The 15,580-nt window shown below is 40.0% G+C and overlaps 1 pseudogene; it reads left to right on the top strand.

Annotated features, from left to right (window-relative positions):
* Positions 1-515: 515 nt before the first annotated feature.
* Positions 516-5,762, top strand: LOC135229326 (CCR4-NOT transcription complex subunit 11-like; annotated as a pseudogene).
* Positions 5,763-15,580: the final 9,818 nt, after the last annotated feature.

Below are 15,580 nucleotides of genomic sequence, written 5' to 3'. Positions count from 1 at the left end.
CGTAAGACACAGTCTCACCATCCTTGCTTCTAAGGAGCATTCCGGTTGTACTTCTTCTAAGACAGATTTGTTTGTTCTTTTGGCATTCCATGGTATATTCAATATTCTTCACCAACACCACAATTCAAAGGCATCAATTCTTCGGCCTTCCTTATTCATCATCCAGCTTTTGTGTGCATACGATGTGATTGAAAATACCATGGCTTGCGTCAGGTGCACCTTAGTCTTCAAAGTGACATCTTTGTTTTCAACACTTAAAGAGGTCTTTGCAGCAGATTTGCCCAGTGTCTTTTGATTTCCTGACTGCTGCTTCCATGGCCGTTGATTGCGGATCCAAGTAAAATGAAATCCTTGACAACTTCAATCTGCTTGCAGCCAACCCCTTTGTTACCAGTTTCAGGCACCTGTTCAACCCTGTGAAGCCTGCGCGTGGTGGCCAGGAGCCAGACTGACCACGACTCTCAGGATTTTTACCTCCTATAACTCCAACAGAACAGTTTTTTCTTTCCCAGCTAATGCTGGAACCATCAAGGGAACTCTTTTAAAAGCACCTCGCCAGATTGCTTTCATGGGTGTTGGAAACAGGGGTCAGTGTGTGGACATAAGTGGGCTTCAAGTAGCCTTAGCTGAGTGCCAGTCAGAATTGCCAACGCAGAGTAAAGCTAGCTTCCCTAGCATTCTCAGTGACCCAGACCTCAATTCTTCCATTTTTGGATTTGACAGTTTGGTTGCCTCTCAAAACACAGAAGCTTTAGTCAGTGGACCAAAACCACCTATTGAAAGCCATTTTCGGCTAGCGTTTTTCTAACACCTCCACTCCATGTTTGTGAGGATGAGTTGGCATGGCTAAATCCAACGGAGACTGACCATGCAATTCAGTGGGATAAGTCAATGTCTGTTAAGAATAGCACTGGTATAGAGATGAAGCAGATAATGGCCAAAGCCTTCAAACACCCCTTATCTTCTCCTCAACAAACACATTCCTTGGTGAGTTGAAAAAAAATGCAAAACTTGTTTATCATATTGACCTGACTCCAGCCAATCCTCCTGATCTCGTGGAAAACAAGTCTCTAGCTGCTATAGAAATGTTGCTGAAATTAATGCAGTTGAACCAGATAACCGAGTATTTTTAAGTGCTGGTCAATATCGACATGTCCTTACATTCAATGGAAGTTGTAAATCAGTTAACTACAGCTGTTGATCTACCTCTTGAATTTATCCACCTTTATATATCCAATTGCATCTCTACTTGTGAACAATTTAAGGGTCATTTGGTGCACCTTGTCTGTGTCTTCCTCCAATCCTTGATCTGTAACGAAATTATTAACATGCAGGACTTGTTTATAGAAGTTCAGGCATTCTGTATTGAACCCCTTAGGATATGAGAAGCTGCTGATCTTTTCTGGTTGTTGAAGACGTTGGATACTGGGGAAACCCCTTCTGAGACTAAAATGTCAAAGTAATACCTCATCGAAACTACACCAGTCATTGTTCACTCGTACCGTGGTTTAATTTTTAAAACTGTTAAAACCCTGAGTGGATTGCGTGGTGTAGTGCATATAAACAATACTTTATCTACTTAAAGTTTTACTTTCCTGGATGACTTTTTACCTTTAGATGAACTTTTGGTAAGAAATTGAAAAAAATGTGTCTTTTAGGTGTCTTGTTATCCATGGGAGGATCGGTTATCTCAGAAAACTATTATTGCAAAAGAGCAGATAAGCACTAAAGAGCAAAGTGCCTGTTTTTGTTTAAAAGCCACGTTGCAGACTTCTGATAATTCATGAATCCAGTTTTCCTGAGGTTTCAGTGCTAATGTATTTCATGATAGTAAATTAAGATAGTCTTAAAAATTTGTGATCCTGTCCTTGATGTGACATTAGGTGAGTATTTTGAATCCTCAGAGGACCAAGAGAAATCTGGTTCTTGAGCCCAGTTGCACAGGTAGCTCTTAACTTCTCATTAAACACCATCTGAACCAAGGGCACACTTCTAAATTTATCCCTTCTTATAGTGGGGATTACTAGACAACAGAGGAAATGTATTCCTTGGGACTCTTACAAAAACTTGGGAACTACTAGAAAGCTTTTTCTAGGCTGGAATAGCTGGTACAGTTTTCTGTTTGTTTTTTCTCCCCCTCTCTCAAGACTAGTTCTTCTGTAATTATTGTTAGTATAACATAATCTTTTTTTAAGTTTTATTTTTTATTTGTTTTTTTTTTAAGGAAAAACACCAGTTAGTGCTTTGAGAGGAATACCATTTCAAATAGCTTCCTGAGTGGGTGCTATTATTACCCTCATGTCTGTGGTAGGGTAAATGATGTGTTTGAGAAACATTATAGTGAGGTGGTATCGTGTGGACTTTTACTCTTCATTTAACTCTTGGACAACAGTGCCTTACACTGAAGTTCTTTTTTTAATGAAAAAATAAGTGTGTGTGTATATATATATATATAAAACCTCATATATATATATGGAGCACTTGTGGTACAGTGGTTAAAGCGCTTGGTTGGTAACCAAAGGGTCAGCAGTTGGAACTCACCAGCCGAACCCACCAGCCTCTCCAGAAGAGAAAGATGTGGCAGTCTGCTTCTGTAAATATTTGCAGCCTTGGAAACCCTATGGGGCAGTTCTACTCTGTCCTATAGGGTAGCTATGAGTCGCAATTTACTCAACAGCAATGAGTATGAGTAATGTAGTCAATCATCTGAACATATATAAAACTATATGTCAGGAACAGGTCTCTGGGTAGTGCAAAAGGTTGAGTGCTAGACTTCTACCCGAAAGATTAGGGGTTTGAACGTATTCAGAAAGCTTTGGCCTGGAAATCTGTTTTGAAAAGACCACAGCCTTGAAAACCTCTGCTCTGCACACAGGAGGTAGACATGAGTCAGAATCAACTCAATGGCAACAAACAATACCATGTCATGATTTTTTTTGCTTAGTGTAAAGATCTCAGAAGTTGTAAAGAATGTGTTTTAATGCTTTACTATTGCTATATTATTAAAATAGATTATGCATATTTAAACTTCTTAATTTTAATTCTTTTACATTAATTCCATTAAACTAGACCCTTTCAATCATAAGTATACTTTCCAGAGTTTGTATTCAAAAGTAAATTAATTCAGAAAGGAAAAGAATAAATATAAAGAAAATAGAACAATTATAGGTAGATTTCCTTGGAAAACTTTTATTATGTAATTCATACTGAGGTTTACAAAATGTGTCACCTACAGTTGAATAAATATTGACTCTAGTTCTAGTAGGATGAATTATTCTTTGGGGACCAAAGAGCGTGTAGGAGCTGCTGTTCTTCTCTTGACTGTTTGCTTGGTTGTCTTGGGCATTGAACATGTCATGGATTATAAATAATAGGATTCAGAGTCTGGCGGATGAGTTGTCCCTGACAGATACCTTCCCTGCTAACTGCAGTAACTATGATGGTCAAGGTTGTGTATCAACTTGCCTGGGCCATGATTCTCAGTGGTTTGGCAGTTGTGATGTAGTTTGGCAGTCGTATTATGATGTGATCACTTCCACAGTGAGATCTGACATAATGTGAACACCTCCATAATAGGATCTGCTGTGAGTAAAAGGTTGGTCAGGTGGACTGCATTGAATAGAACTGGACATTCTGGCAAGATTCCTGGTCTTCTGCTGGCTTTATATCCTGCAGCTGGCTCCTGTTTGTCTGACTTCCAGTTCTTCGTGCTCAAGCTAGCAGCTTACCTTTGGTCCTCCCTGCTGATCTTGGAGTCCATCAATCTGTACAGCCTGTGAACAAGAGCTCTGCTCTCTGTCCTGCCAAACTTGGGTTCTCCAGCCCCTGTAGCTCCCTGAATCAGGAGAACCAAGCCTCTATCCTGACCCATGGACCTGGAATGTTCCAGCTTCTATAAACGTGTGAGCCATTTCCTTGATGTAAATTTTCCTCTCTCTATATATTTGTAAGCTTTACTGGTTTTGATTCTCTAGAAAACCCAGCCTAAGACAGTAATTAAAACATCAACTGCAACCATAGGTACAACCTGGGAAGGCACCAATTGCAGTATGCTTACATGGAGGTGGGTGATGGGCTGACTGTTTTTATGTATTATCTCACTTAATTATTACTCCAGCCTTTAGAGTTAGGGTTTACTAAACCAGATTTATAGATGAACAACCTGCAGCTTACAGCAGAGTGTAACAGCTAAGACCACATGCTGGGAAGTGGTAGAGCTGGGATTTGGCTTCTTTACCCAGGTCAGCCTCAATGTCCAGCTTAAAGGTTGTGGACAGACATTCTGAATTTCTCTTTTGAAGCATGCAGGGGAGGTAAATGTTTCACCTGCAATTGGCATAGCAATTGTTAGCATTTGCAAAATGGCACTGATGCAGGTAAAGATTACATTGTAGCTGAAAAAGACAGAAAAGATTAAATGATTCAGAGCTGGCATTTCGTTTGCTAGCAAGAGAGGAAATGTTACCAAATCTGAGAAATACAGTGGCATTATAATTGACTGAACTCACCAAGGTATTTGAGTTTTCTATAGTATTTTCATTTGTGAAAATAAACAAAGGCCACTCAAGTGAGAACAAGCAAAAGCACTTTATTCGAAGCTGGCTATGACAAAGGAGTCAGCCACCATCACGTGTATTTTACAGAGACTCAAAGGCAGGCAGTGGAGAGGGAAAGTTTAATAGTGGAAAAAAAAGGCTGCATAGGGTGTGCTCTTATTGGACATTGTTGGCATGGGAAGTTGGAGGAAGACTAAAGAGAAGCGGGGCAACCTACATAATTGGTCAGGGGAGTATGTTTCTCTGATCCCAAGTTGGGAGTGAAGGCAAAAAATTAAGGAAGCTGGCAGTTATTGACCAAGTCCTAACCATTTGAGGGCTGATTACTGCAGAAACTGTGGTTTGTAGAACTACCTCATAGGGTTTCCAAGGAGCAGCTGGTAGATTCGAACTGCTGAACTTTTGGTTAGCAACCAAGCTCTTAACCAGTCTACCACCAGTTCCAAACTGACTTGACAGGAACTGGTACCTACCTTAAACTTCCATGCAGAGAGGGGTGCTATCTTTCTGTTATTTACATTTCAAAGAGATGGATCCTAGGTTCTTGAGAAAACCTTCCTGGGTTGTAAAACTGGCAAGTTTATTTAGTCCTTTAAAAGAATATAAGAGCTTGGCAGAAAACCAAAATGTCCTTGGCAGTTCAAAGCCACAAGCCACTCCTTGAAAACCCTTTGGGGCAGTTCTACTCTGTCCTTATAGGGTCGCTAAGAATTTCAACTTGCAAGCACTCTAAAGAAATGCTGTTAGAAAAAAAAGAAAAGAAAAAAGAGAGACTGGTACTCTTTTTCTTTTTGCACAAGGGTGGGCAGAAATATATGTGTCTGTTTTTTGTTTTTTTCCTTGTTTTTGGTTTGTATTCACCCCTACAGTTATTAAGCATGATGCAATGTTTAAAAAGCAAAATAAAAATAACTAGGCAAATGTCATTCTTGACTGAATTAATTACTCACGTCTTTCTTATATCTGGTCTATTCCATGTATTTGTACCTTTTGCAGGTCCCAGGCATCGAGGAGAGTCAGTCATTCCACTGAAAGAGGATCTTAGAAGGCAGCAACTCTCTATGCTCCCTAATTTAATTACTGTTAAATAATGTAGGCTCTGTATTCCACTTTCTGGGTCATGTAGCTTAATTTGCGAGCTTAAGATGCACAGAATTTGGTAAATCACCCCCAAAACACTGCATTATATTTTTGCATAGAATTAAGATAATTTTAACTCTTTTCAGTAGATTTCAAAAAGAACTTAGAGCCCTTAGGTCTTGTTTTCAGAACATAAACTGATAGGTCCCTTCGATGGGACTGGATTTGTCTCTTAAAAAGCAACATTACAGTTTGTGGTGTTATAACTTTTCTGCAGCATCTGGTGAAAACAGGATGATAAATCAGATTAAGACTATGTTGCAGTGATTCAAAAAAAAGGGAACTATAAAGCTTCAAGGGCAGAAACTTGGGCCTTTGAATCTGAAATCATAAGGAACAATTGCAGTTTTCAAACATTTGACCTATTAGGAAACTGTTGTTCCATGAAATCTACTGTCAAAGAGAGAAACTGAGAGTAGATATATTGATTTTTAGGATTTTCTAATGCACAAAACTAAATACTCACTATAAGAAAGTTCCTGACCAGGATTGATCATGCCAGCTACTCTTCTTTAACCCAAAGTTGCTAGTCTTTTCTTTCCTGTTCAAAGCCTGGCTTGCTGAATGTGACTTTCAAAAGACATCTTTGGGTGGAGGGCCAGAGACAGCCTTCTTACCTGATGTCAGTTGATCTCAATAAAAGAGGGAGGGAAGGGTTCAGTCACTCATATTAAGATTAGCCAATGGTTGATCTTCTAAATTTCCTCCTCCTCTTTTCTTTTTTAGCCTCATTGTATCTAGCTTCTTTGTACCACTGTTTTTTCTGGAATCAAAATGGTATCCCTATACCAGAACAATTAGGCTAGATAAAGAAATAAAGGGCATCCAGATTGGTAGGGAAGTAGTGAAAGTATCTCTATTTGCAGATGACATGATCTTATATACAGAAAACCCTAAAGAATCTTCAAGAAAACTACTGAAACTAATAGAAGAGTTTAGCAGGGTATGAGGGTAGAAGATAAACATACGAAAATCAGTTAGATTGCTCTATACCAACACAAAAAGAACACTGAAGAGGAAATCACCAAATCAATACCATTTACAGTAGCCCCCAAGAAGACAAAAGACTTAGGAATAACTCTTACCAGAGATGTAAAAGACCTACACAAAGATAACTACAAGACACTACTGTAAGAAACCAAGAGACCTACATAAGTAGAAAAACATACCTTGCTCATGGATAGGAAGACTCAACATTGTAGAAATGTCTGTTCTGCCAAAAGCGATCTATAGATACAACGCAATTCTGATCCAAATTCCAATGACATTTTTTAATGAGATGGAGAAACAAATCACCAACTTCATATGGAAGGGAGAGAGGCCCCAGATAAGTACAGCATTACTGAAAAAGAAGAATAAAGTGGGAGGCCTCGTACTACCTGATTTTAGAACCTATTATACCGCCACAGTAGTCAGAACAGCCTATTACTGGTACAACAACAGATACATAGACCAATGGAACAGAATGGAGAAACCAGACATAAATGCATCTATATATGAGCAGCTGATATTTGACAAAGGCCCAAAGTCAGTTAAATGGGGGAAAGACAGTCTGTTTAACAAATGGTGCTGGCATAACTGGATATCCATCAGCAAAAAAAGACACATAACACATACCTCACACCGTACACAAAAACTAATTCAAAATGGATCAAAGATGTAAATATAAAATCTAAAATGATAAAAACCATGGAAGAAAAAATAGGGACAACATTAGGAGCCTTAATACATAGCATAAACAGCATACAAAATATGACTAACAATGCACAAACACCAGAAGAGAAACTAGATAACTGGGAGCTCCTAAAAATCAAACACCTAGTCTCATCCAAAGACTTCACCAAAAGAGCAAGGAGATTATCTAGAGACTGGGAAAAAGTTTTTCGCTATGACATTTCTGATCAGCATCTGATCTGTAAATTCTACATGATACTACAAAATCTCAAAAACAAAAAGACAATTAACCCAATTAAAACATGGGCAAAGGATATGAGCAGGAGCTTCACTAAAGAAGACACTAGGGTAGCTAATGCGTACATGGGGATATGCTCACAATCATTAGCCATTAGAGAAATGCAAATCAAAAGTACAATGAGATTCCATCTCACTCCAACAAGGACAACATTAATCCAAAAACACAAAATAATAAATGTTGGAGAGGTTATGGAGAGACTGGAACACTTATACACTGCTGGTAGGAATGTAAAATAGTAGAACCATATTGGAAACCGATTTGGCGGTTCCTTAAAAAGCTAGAAATAGAACTGCCATACAATCCAGCAATCCCACTCCTTGGAATATATCCTAGAGAAATAAGAGCCTTTACAAAAACAGATATATGCACACCCAAGTTCATTGAAGCCCTGTTTACAATAGCAAAAGACAGAAGCAACCAACGTGCCTATCAACAGATAATGGACAAATCAATTATGGTATATTCACACAATGGAATACAACACATTGATAAAGAACAATGATGAATCTGTGAAACGTTTCATAACATGGAAGAACCTGGAAGGCATTAAGCTGAGTGAAATTAGTCAGTTGCAAAAGAACAAATAGTGTATGAGACCACTATTGTAAGAACTCAAGAAATCATTTAAACAGAGAAGAAAATATTTTTTGATGGTTATGAGAGTGTAGAGGGAGGGAAGGAAAGAGGTATTCACTAAGTAGATAGTACACAAGAACTATTTTAGGTGAAGGGAAAGACAACACACAATACAGGAGAGGCCAGCACAACTGGGCTAAACCAAAAGCAAGGAAGTTTTCTGAAGAAACCGAAGGCTTTGAACACCACGGTAGCAGGGGCAGGAGTTTGGGGACCATGGTTTCAGAGGACATCTAGGTCAATTGGCATAATAAAATCTATTAAGAAAACATTCTGCACCCCACTTTGGAGAGCGGCGTCTGGGGTCTTAAATGCTAGCAAGTGGCCATCTAAGATGCATCAGTTTGTCTCAACCCACCTGGAGCAAAGGACAATGAAGAATGCCAAGGACACCAGGTAATTATGAGCTCAAGAGACAGAAAGGGCCATATAAATCAGAGACTACCTCAGCCTGAGACCAGAAGAACTAGATGGTGCTTGGCCACAACCGATGACTGCCCTGGCAGGGAGCACAACAGAGAGCCCTTGAAGGAGCAGGAGAGCAGTGGGATGCAGACCTTAAATTCTCATATAAAGACCAGACTTAATAATCTGACTGAGACTAGAAGGACACCGGAGTTCATGATCCCCAGACCTTCTGTTAGCCCAAGGCTGGAACCATTCCCAAAGCCAACTCTTCAGACAGGGATTGGACTGGAGTATAAGATAGAAAATCGTACTGGTGAGGAGTGGGCTTCTTGGATCAGGTAGACACATGAGATATGTCGGCAGCTCCCGTCTGGAGGGGAGATGAGAAAGCAGAGGGGGACAGAAGCAGGCTGAATATACATGGAAATACAACAAGGTGTATATAAATTTTTATATGAGAGACTGACTTCATCTGTAAAATTTCGCTTAAAGCACAATAAAAATTTAAAAAAAGAAACTAAAGCAAAAAATGGTCTCCCTGTGTGCATATACAATAACTGCTCACAATAAACCTTATATTCACATTTTGTTGAATTTTTGTTATTTTTAATACTTACTCACCTTTTTATGTAAAATGCACAGAATATCTTCAGAATCACTAGTACAGAGAGATTTGCCAAGTTCGCAGAAAAGGCTTATTAGGAATAGACCCTGTGTGTTAATGTTGATGCTGTATTTTCTAAGTTTTCCCTTCCCTCTGTCAAATAAAAAAGAAATCCTGACATAGTAAGGAGAGGCTTTATTCAAAAGTATAATTTCAAAGCAGAAATAGGTACTATTGCAATAGGGGAAGTGGGTCTATTGCAACAAGGAAAAGAAAACACTCTGAGAATTACTTCAGGAAGCTTCTCAAGAGTTAAGCAAAAACCAAATCAGTTGCCCACGAGTCAATTCCAACCCCCGGTGATCCCATGTTTGTCAGAGTAGAACTATGCTCCACAGAGTTTTCAATGGCTGATTTTTCAGAAGTCAATCATTTGGCCTTTCTTCTGAGGTGCTTCTGGGTGGGCTCAAACCTGCAACCTTTTGGTTAGCAGCCAAGCTATCCATTTGCACCACCCAGGGACTCCAGTTAGCAAAAGGCGTTTTTCTTTTATACATAGAAGTAGAAAAGTCTAGAAAAAATCAGGTGTGTGAAAGTGGGATGAGGAGGGTGCTGTCATCAGGTAATGTGTTACCTTGAGGCCAGCCTGGTGTCAGGAGGGGCTGTATGCTGGCTCAGGCTGAGGTGGCCCAAACTTCAGGGATCTGGGGGAAGGAGAGAAGCGTAGCTAAAGTTTGGTTAGCAAACATTTTATCGTAATTGATCAGTGGGGATAGGCAGTTCAGCCAATCAATTATGAGCCTACAAGTGGGACTTTGAAGGTCTGTACCTGGCCTTGTCATAGATAAACATGGGGGCCATCTGTGAGTGTCATTTAAGTCAAATGGTGGGTCTTTGTAGGAAGCCATATCCAGGAACACCAAAGGTGGAAGGATTTTTCTGGGATCACAGGCTCAGGTGAAGTTCAACATTGTCACTTCTGAAGGAGCATATAGTTTTATCTTATTTACTAATCAAGTCATCAGTGAGAGATCTATGTGAACCTGTGCATACGGTAATTTCTACCCTTTCTTGGCATACATGCTAATTGTTCTTTAAAAAATATCCTAGAGTAACTATTCATCTCTGATTAATGTAAAATTGAGAGATTTACTGAAAGAAAAGAGACAGCTCTAGCTGGGAATAGACTGAACTCCGTGATGTGGAATTCAATAATCCAATATGGTGATTAAACAGTAACATTTTATAAGTGGGGAAAAAAGGTCCTGAGTACAGTACTTGATTGTTATTCACAAACTTAAATCATTGAAAGGCATCACTTGATTGGTCATTACAGGCTTATATCATCCCAAGGTGTTACTTGATTGGTAGAAGATTATTTTAAGGTGGGACTTCCTGTGTCAGGAACTGTTAAGACAGGACTTCTGGTGGCAGGAACTCCTAAGGCAAGACTTCCTGTAGTGCAAGCTTATAAGGTGATTGCCTTGAAAGGATATAAGCCTCTTTCTTTGATTAGTTATAGTGTGTTGATTATAAGGGCCTGTGATGGGGGCGGGGAGGTCACAGTGTAGTTACCTCATGATTACCGGACATTCCTCTCTTAGAAACCATAGGGAAAATGGCTGTTCCTAGGGTGGACGTGGTACTAGCCACAGAGGAGGAGCGCCCAAACCTCAAATCAGACACTTCAGATCTTCTCAGGTATCTTGTTTTAAAATTCCCTTACGCAAAAATATCAACAGAAAATGGATGCAAAAATCATGTAAAAAACTTCCTTTGCTCTCATTATGCCCTTGTGTAGTTAGAGCCCAGAGACTGCTGGGAAACGCATTCCTCCCTCTGAGGCAGGTAATGTGGTCGTGTTATCCTTGATTTCTCCAGAAGCTACCTGCAGGTACCTTTAGTTCTTAGGTGCTGCATGAGACGGGCCTTGCTGGGAGCAGCCTTGTTTGTGGGGACTGACTGATTCAAAAACACTGAGATTGAAATCTAGTCCTGGCTGTGCTAAGTGCTGCCTTACCTACCTCTTCAGAGAATCTTTTACCTACCTAGATTTTGGTTTTGCGTTTATAAGTTGTTTTGAACTACAACACTTTTCATGTCCCTCTAGCTCTCAAATTCTAGGGTCTAGGGTTCTTACTGTAACCTGATGGGAATGGGTCCTGCCTGGTGTGACCCCTCGAGTCAATTGACAGAAACCAGGCCTTTGCGAAAGAGAAAGGGGACTTTATTACAAGCAAGTCAAGCAAGCAGCTTAGAGTCTAAGCCTCAAATCAAGCTCCCTGTTGTTGGGGATTTAAGGGCAGTTATAGGATTCAGGATAGGGAACTCTTATGCATAATTCATGAAGTTTTTGGAAATAGCGGGCAATTTCCAGAACTAATTAGCATGTATGGGGGTGCAGTGGGGGTGCAATATGACATGTTGAGGTTATGACACATGAAGTTTATCTAAGGACAGCTTTCTGGCATATCGCTCATGTGTGAATGGGGGGAGCTGCTGGTGAGTGAGTAGTGAAGCTGATGTTGAGCAGAGAAGCAGTAAGATGACCTTGTGTTGTTACACAGAATGTCTTACCAGGAACTCGCAGGTCTGGGAGAGGGGGTCGTGGGAGGAGTGGGAACGGTTTAACCCTGTCTGTTACATTACTGCATGTTTTTTGCAAGTTACTATTCTGATTAATTATACTTAATGGTGTGATTACATGGGAGTATCCTGATTAATCTGAGATTAGGAAAAAATAATTTAGTTTTTGTTTGCTTTCTAAAAGCAAGCCTTTTGAGGGTACCATGTATATAGCTAATGGCAAAATAACTTTGATTTTCCTGGAATCCAGGTTTTTGTGTTCATGGAATTGGAGTGACCCACACAGGCCAGCCAACCTTAGGCGTCCTTTTGAACCTTGATGGAGTTGGTTCCCTGGAGTCACCTTCAGGTCAAATAATAGCTTAGTAGGAACAGTTTAGCAGAGAAGTTTGGCCTTGGGCATTGGATTCCTTTGGAAAATTACCTACATGCAGCCAACTTCAGAAGCAGAAACTCCAGCATCTGACTAAAGACTGTTTTAGGATGTATAGCATGTCTTGGTGACTGTTTCTGTAATCTACGCTGTGCTTTGATCTTATCTTCTGAGAAATTAACCTAATGATGACCTATATAATCTGTTTTCACTGTCCCCTCTTTGGAATGCCTTCCCAACATGTTCAGGTGGCACTACCTGAATCAAATCTTAGGTACTCACAATAAATATATTCCATTATACTAATTTTTGGTGTTCCACTAAACAAGAAGGTCGGCAGTTCAAATCGACTGGCTGATCCTTGGAAACCCTATTGGGCAGTTAGTTCTACTCTGTTCTATAGGGTACCTATGATTTGTTTTTGTTTTCGGTTCTAAGCAATTTAGGTTTTTGATGCTGGTTTAATGGTACCAATGAAATTTAACCAGTTACTCCAGTTGACTCCACCTGATGGCAACCCCAGTGTCAAAGCAAAACTGTGCTCCATAGAGTTTTCATTAGCTGATGTTTTGGAAGTAGATCTCCAGGCCTTTCTTCCCAGGTGCCTCTGGTGGACTCCAATTTCTGATTTTTCAGTTAGTAGCTGATCATGTGGACCTGTTAATTGTTTGCACGACCCAGGGGCTCCATGAAATTTAAACTACCTTGGAAATAAGGAAGCTTAGACAATGGTAGCTAATCCCTGAATTAAGGGTAACTTGTCACATCTCTGTTAAACACCAGCAGTTTTGTTAAAGAAGGCAGCACTTTGCATGTTAACAAAATGAACCACGCATTGCTCAGTGTCGTGAGAGGTGACAGTGTGAAGAGGATATTCTGCAAATACAGTGATCTCTTTTGTCTATTTTCTCCCAGCCTTTTCTAGGGAACGCCAGAGCAGACAGTGTGGTGCTCTACAGACTCCAGCCTCCCATGGAAGCCAGATTCCTGCACTTGTTCCTTGTAGCCTGGAATGCTAAGCTCTGGATCGAGATGCTGATCGAAGTGTAGGGTTGTGCATATCATAAGTGCTGTTTCTTCCTCTGGAAGCTCTGTTTGGGTAGTGGTTAGGAGCTTCGGCTGCTAACCAAAAGGTTGGCTGTTTGAATCCACCAGGTGCTCCTGGAAAACCCTATGGGGGAGTTCTATTCTGTTCTATAGGGTCACTGTGTGTCAGAATCGACTCGGCGGCAATGGGTTTCCTCCTCTAGTGATATCATTGTCGGCATGAGATGTTGTAAAAGTTGCATTGCCAGCTTAGTTTGATATTCTTCAGCCTTTTAAATTGCTGTGCAAGTAGAACTGGTTTTTATGGAAAGCCTTTCATGTCCACCTATGGCTACACTGTGTTTGGAGGAGACTTGAACTGAGTCTCATTTACCTTTAGATTCCCAGAGTTGAGCAGAGTACCTACTCTATAATAGGTATTTAGTATAACTAGTGAAATTTAAATGAACACTCATGACTGATGGTGCTGTTTTCTGACACGAAGATGATGGTGCGGGGACACAGGAGTGCCTGCTAGCTGTAGATGTCTCCTGTGTCCCCTGACTCAGTTTCCCCTCTACCTGCCTTTATGTGCATCTCTCTGCAATTTTCATTTGCAAAAAATAAAATCTTCATTTGCTCTGTAAGTTCATTTCACTTTCACTTGGTAAGAACATCACTCATAGTATTGCATTGACCTCTTTTCTATTTTGTTTTCTCAAGTAAAAGTAATGAAATTTCAAGTAAACATGATTATAAGCACAGACATAAATGTAGGCAGTGAAATGAAATGGCAAGACTGAATTCCATAGTTCCCATTGGGATGATCCAGAGTATATGAGATTCAAGTTAGTATCTAAATGAAAAAGCTAAATATTCCTTTAAAGAACTGGAGAATAACCCCAAAATAGGCTGGGGGTGTGTTCTGAGGTTTGATTTTTGGTGATGTGGGCCTCATCACTTGTCACCATGATCATGCCTCACTCACTACCTCGTTAGATTATTAACCTTCCAGAGTATTAATTTTCTAAGACAGAATAATAACATCAAACCTTTAATGTCTCAGATTCTGTTCTTTACAGACATCTTAATATTTAACCATCCAATATCACAATTAATTCAGTTTATTAGATTTCCCATTCTTCAGAAAATCATAAAGCCTGTTGCCATCGAGTTGATGCCGACTTATGGTGACCCCACGTATGACAGAGTGTTCTGCTCCATATGGTTTTTGTTGCTGTAATGTTAACGGAAGCAGATCACCAGACCTTTCTTTCACGGTACCCCTGGGTGAGTTTCTACTTCCTACCTTTAGGTTAGGAGTCAAGCACAAACCATTTGATCCACACAGGGACGTTTCTTTTTCGGAAAAGCAAACTAAACCTTAGAGAAGTTAAGAAATTTGCTCGACTTTGCACAGCAAAAAAGAATTGAATATAAGATTTTAAAACAGATCTGTAATTTCCCAGATGCCCTTAACTCTGAACTCTTCATTCATATACTTATTCATTCATTCAGTTATCAATCATGTGAGAATTTATTGGACACTTGTTATTTGCAAGACATTGTGCTGGGTGTTGGATATGGGGGAAAATGAAAACATAACTTTTCTGTATTTTCTTTATCAAGATGAGCACGGAAAATATAAATGTGTACAAAGCAAGTGCAAAAGATTGCAGCAGGAGCCTAGGGCCTAGAGGATAAAGCAGTAATGCAGCTGTGGTGATGTAAGTACAGTTATACCCGTAGGTGTTGGGTGTCAGGTGCTGATTGTCGGGGAGGGAGTTCAACGGGGAAGTGGTGCACAAGGTACAGAACCAGGGACCTAGGGGATTCTGCTGGTGCAGGGATGGAGCAGTAGGTGCTATGGCTTACAGTGAGTAGTTGAAAAATCCAGTAGGCCCAGAAATTATGGGAGTTTTCTAAAAAATGAGGCTCAAATAGGAAATTCCAGGCTGAATTAAGGGATAGTGTTTCCCTGTGACTTCATTCCCCCTTCCTAATGACATCTCAGACATGTTCACATTTTCACCCAGTTTCCTAAAACTACCTTTTATGTCTAATGTTTATATTTCCGTGGAATATTAAACATAGAAAGTATTGCTTTATTTTCAACCATCATTTTTTCCTTCCCCTGGTCATTTCTTTCCACTTCTGTGTCTCTTGGACCAGCAAATATGCTCACTGCTGCAATGGCTAAGATGCTGATGTTTAGAGTTTCTCTTTGATTCCATGAAATCAGCGTTTTCTCCCTTTACTGTGGAAACAACTTCACT

Source organism: Loxodonta africana, unplaced genomic scaffold (genome assembly GCF_030014295.1).
Source record: "Loxodonta africana isolate mLoxAfr1 unplaced genomic scaffold, mLoxAfr1.hap2 scaffold_207, whole genome shotgun sequence".
NCBI classification, from domain to species: Eukaryota; Metazoa; Chordata; class Mammalia; order Proboscidea; family Elephantidae; genus Loxodonta; species Loxodonta africana.
The sequence above is the reverse complement of the archived record's forward strand: the minus strand, read 5'-3'. Positions and strand labels throughout refer to the sequence as shown.